General features: G+C 36.2%; 1 protein-coding gene across 1 annotated transcript in view; it reads left to right on the forward strand.

The window, feature by feature from the left end:
* Positions 1-5,494, forward strand: part of LOC108753389 (T-box transcription factor TBX20-like) — a 71,170-nt gene that overhangs the window by 21,396 nt on the left and 44,280 nt on the right. The window lies entirely within an intron of this gene.

A 5,494-nucleotide genomic window follows, 5' to 3' on the forward strand; every position in this document is an offset into this window, starting at 1 on the left:
AGACCCCGTTTTCGCGCGGTTACACGAAGTGCACATAATAAATACGCGGGATAACAGCCTTAGAAGGCCTCCGAGTGGACTAAACACACTAATGCACGTAACGAATACGAGAGATAACATCCTCGAGAGAACTCGCAACGGATTAAGAATGGATACTGCGTCTCGCATCAAATATATCAAAGCAACATATACCAAGCGTAATCAAATACCCTCGCGTGTTTGATATAGCTTGCCACAGTTTAATTAATAAATGCAGAATCTTTGCAAATTTATTATTGTTAGATAAAAAAAAAGAAAACAATTTTAGTGAGAAGTATCTAAGAATTTAGAGATAAAAATAATTGTGTAGATATTAAAATAATTATGTAGACGCCGAAACTAATTGTTAGAATGTTAAGGCATATTTTGTATTATCATTAAAATGTTCCAATTATTATTTTGATGGTTCAAAAAAATTATTTTCAGATCTGCATTTAGATAAATTTTTAGATACTTTAGCAAAACCGTTTTTTCGTTTAAAAAAATGAACACTTATAAATATATTTTAGATATATTTAAGAATAATCGAAATTTGCAGATGTAACATAAAGAAAATTGAATCGTTTGACATTTTTAACAAAGAGATTTATAATTGAGCGAGTCCAATAAAATTATTTTCAGTATTTTTTTGTATTCAGCTAAATTTTTAGATACTTCAACAAAATTGTTTCTTCTGCATCATTAAAGTGTTCAATATTATCGAACGTTCTGAGAGAAAAGATACAATATTAACTAATAAATTCGAGAACGAGTTAGAAATCATCTTACGCGATTAATTTACGAACGTGTCTACGATACATAAAAAAATCTATATTTAATATTAATATCCTTGACAAATATTACTTCTTTCATTTTCGATTGGAGAAGAACACGTTTCAATTTTTATATATTGAATGGTGCAAACTCCAGCGTATGTATCGTCTCGAAGCGAGTAGTCGCTTTCGCTTCGTTGTCTTTTTTCCATATAGGAACAAGAATATCCTGCCGAGCGACGCAGTGTCACGATCATCAGAACGTGAAACGCGACAGCCGCGGTATAATTATGTACAATAGGCAGTGATCCCACCTGGCACACGGAGTCGTTAGCTCGGTAAACACATTTTAGGTTTGACTCAGGTCGAATCGCGATATATATCCACGCGCTTCCGTGAACCATTTGTACTAACTTCACCGGCACGACGGGTCTTTTCCTCGGCAGGCAGTCAGTGGCCTTCTTGTATCCCGTTTCCCCTGGTGTAGCAGGGAAAGAATGGTTCAAAAGGGTTCGGGGTTGAGGTGTTTCTGCGATTACGGCCTCGTTAGGCATGGGTGATCAAAGGCTTGTTTATTCCCATCTAATTTGGCCGGGAAATGTGCCGCAAGATTCAATGAATTAAGAGGTGGAGGATACGTTGACGTTGGAATAAAAAAATAAATTACCTACAGGTAAAATTAGGACGTCTGTTATCGCGATCGAGAAAAGTGACGCAGGAAAACACTTGGATCGGTTAAGCCGCGATAATTCTTCTCGAGAAGTAATAAGAGGGGGCCATGTGGCGAGCGAAGGTTTCATTTTAATTGCTGCTATTATTACGATCTTAATATCCGAGGCCATACGATGGTGACGTAATTGATTGCCGAAAAAATTAATGTAGAGGAACGAACGCGCATTTATTAAAATGGATGTCGCGAGTCAATTACAGAGCTATTTAATATGTATTGAAGTTAATAGAAATTGGAATAGATTAATTTTTAAAAGGAATGAATGAGAACACATAAAATCTCCGTTTTGTGAAAAACGCTAAATAAATTTTATCTCATAAAGTATTTAATTTTCAAGGCTTCTGCTAATTTATTACTATTTCAGAGTGTAGTATTAGAAGCGAGAAAATACAATAAAGATAAAAATTTTTGTAAAATATTTATATTAATGTGGAAATAATTTAATAAAATAACACTTACGATCGGTAGACTCAACTTGTCAAATGTACTAAAAATTCCTTTTTAAATAATCATATCTCTGGAAATAAATCATACATAATTACATGCATAACCAAAAGCGAAATAAGCTATGTTTACAGCCATGATTGTCAAATTAATATTTAGAAATAAATATGATTTAATATTTCTTTTCAAAACATATAAATATAGTTTGTGGAATATTTATTAATCTATTCTATTGATTGCAAATGTTATTTTATTGAAAAATATTTCTATTTGAGTATAATTTACAAGAATTTTTATTGCATATTTTCTTCGAATAATCTAAATAATAGTGAGTGAACGGAGTCTTAATAAAAATTGGAGCGGATTAATTGTAAAACGAATAAATTGAGAACGTAAAAATTCGATTTCATACACAATGCTAAATAAACTTTGTATCACGAGATATTTAATTTTTAATATTATATCCATTTTCACGATTGTGTGTGTTTTCGAATATGATTTTTAAATAAAATTTTTTTAAACCGTGTTTTACGAAGCCGTTGTTTCGAAAATATACTTAAAGCAAAATGGGGCTGCCACTCCGACACGGTCACGATAATTTCGATACGCGCTCCGCATCCAAAAGTGACACGCGCCGCAGAAATTGACTCGTTCGTCGCGCGATCCTCGTAAAAACATGAGTCACTAAGCACAGGGATTCATGGGATACAAATGTAATGCGCGATAGGGATCACTAAGGGTGACAGATCTCGAGGGAGAGATCGTCGATCGGTTCGACATCGATACTTAAATAGTCGGCGTGTGCTTATCCAGCAGGCTGGTCGGTCCTCCCTCTAATGGCAATTTTCCAGATGATTTATCGCGTCGGTTGAAGTTTACGGAAACGCGACGATCGTATACCAACAGAAACACCGGTGAAAATGGGTGGTGTTGCATATACGCACGATTGCGAAATTTATTCTTGGCATAACGCGCGCGCGTGCGTGCAGCAGGTGAAAGTCGAGCACCTCGGAGGAAACGTCGTCCACGTCAAGGCCGGCTTCAGGCGATAAGCGAGTTAGCTACAGCTGCCTCAGGGTGGAGGGCTGAAGGAGGTGTAAACGACCCTGATGATTTTATAAAGTGTCAACTCGGGGTAATTACGATAGTGCGCACAACCGCGTTGTTTTTTGATGGCGGGATTAATACCCACATTACGGCAACGTGCGTGGCCACAAATGGCTCACTGCTCATTTCGAAATATATATGCAAAAGCTGTATACAGCCTGGGGATATACGAGTGTTTAGCACCTGCCTTTAAGTAAACAACAAAAATCCTGTGTGCGCAAATTCACCCTTAATACATATGATTTTCCGGTTCTTTGCTACACACGTTGTTCGTGTCCGGATTAATTTTCATCACTTTTATAAATGTGTAAAAATAATATGTGTATTAAGTGATTCTTACATATATACGTATACATTGACATCTTTAAAAAGTAGGTCTTTATAAAGTTGTGTAAAAAAAAAAAAAAAGGAAAAGGTAGAGTACCACTTAGCCAGGTAGGCTCAAGTATTTTAAAGAAAAAGAAATATGCAAGGCACTTATCTTGTAAACTAAGAATTAACATTAAGGATTAATACAGCCCACACTTGCACTACAAATAAATTATTTAAGAATTTCCAAGTTTAATAGGAATCCAGGTCACTTCTGTAATTGCTGACTAGATAATATTATATTGCGATAATATTATCATGCGATTGATAGCATTGTATTGAATTAAAAAGTTTTCGGATTTCCTTTTTGTTATCCCTAAAATTCTTCTTCGTTCAGGAGCTACATGCAGTTCCCTAACGTTCTACCTTATAGCGGTTTCACGACGACGTTGTCAATCATAGTAATTTCGAATTTTATGTATCGAATGTCACGTCGTCGTCGCCGTGAAATCGAGAAGCGAATCTCAGGTATGACGCGCTCGGAATTGAATTACAAACGTGGAGAAATGAGACGCGAGGTCTCGCAGACTCCGTCGTCGGCTCCGCGAATAAAGAGCTTGTTTCTTGCGCGCAGGCGATGTGTGCGCATTTCGAATGCACCGTTCGGCTAATTCCTCGCCTGAGGGCCGACAATCGTGTCGTTAAGGTGTGTCGGATCCCCGAGCGACGTAACGACGATACTATTCAGCGCGATTGGACAATACGCTTGTTAAAAACCACACGAACCTAACCGAACGCGTACGTGCTGCGGAATAGGAAGGATCGTTTTCGAGAAGCTCGGAAACCGCAAAACCGCTTCCCGAGGCGGCGAGGTCCGCGTCGCAGGGGACCATTCTCCAAGGTATGGGACTACGAATAGACAGTGGCAAAGCATTCGCGTGACGCAACCGAGCCTTTCTTATCTGCGTTTTGCTTAAGGATCCCAATCTCGTTTCGTCCAGCTCCGACGTGAACGAGTCCTACGGCCTCAGGCCCTCTCACTGTAAAAGGAGAAGGCCTGTCATCGAATAAATAGATCTAAAAAACCGCAACAATTACGTTTGCGGTCTTGTTGTCTTTCGGAGAAGCCGGCGCGCGGAAAACGTGGTTCTGCCAAAATATGTAAAAATTTAGCTAGACACAGATAATAAAATAAAATAATTTTATTTTAGACCATCAAAATAATTATACAGGATGCTCAACTGATTGCTAGAATGAAAATCTTTTTGTAGTATTGCTCATTTATGCTTCAGCGTCCTACATAATAATTTTGATAGTCCAACAAAAAATTATTTTCAGATTTGTATTAGCTAGGAATTTTTAGATACTTTATATAGACTAAAATCGTTGTTCTTGTGCAGGAGTAGTAAAATTGTGCACAGAGAGAACAACTTTATTAAAATGTCTAAAAACTTAGCTAGATACAGATTTGAAAATAATTTTGTTGGACCATTAAAATAATGTAGGAAACTCAAGCAGGTGGAAAAAATTTTGACATTCCAGCAAGCAACTTGAGCGTCCTATATAATGACAATTTCATGATGGATAGTTCGACAAAATTATTTTTAGGATTATTTTCGATTTTCTATATTTATCTAAATTTTTAGGTACTTCCGCAAAACTCTTCTTTCCGTGAACAAGGGAGAACAAAAGCGCGTGTTTTTAAGCTATTCCACATGAAAATAACGATCTTGTTGAAAATCATCAATAAATGCGACTGCAGTTTTATCGATGATTTTATATGCGATGCAATATCTTAATGGAAACGTATCTTTTTTTTTTATAATCAAACGATGTGAGAGATGTCTGACTCGAAAATATATACGCATACATTCGAGAATATAGTTTTATATATTCCAATATTATCGGATGTCTTTCTAGCTATATATACTAGAGAATTATGACAAACTAAAAAATTAAAAAATGGTGGTTATTTCAGTAACATCATTAATCACAACGTTCTCCAATAATTAATATTGATCAATTAATCCTCATAGACTTTTAAAATCAATCCAAATATAATCTCACTCTTTAGAATTCTAATGTTCACATGTGACGTTTCCTAGACTTATAA

The sequence above is a fragment of the Trachymyrmex septentrionalis genome, unplaced genomic scaffold (assembly GCF_001594115.1).
Source record: "Trachymyrmex septentrionalis isolate Tsep2-gDNA-1 unplaced genomic scaffold, Tsep1.0 scaffold69, whole genome shotgun sequence".
Classification (NCBI taxonomy): Eukaryota; Metazoa; Arthropoda; class Insecta; order Hymenoptera; family Formicidae; genus Trachymyrmex; species Trachymyrmex septentrionalis.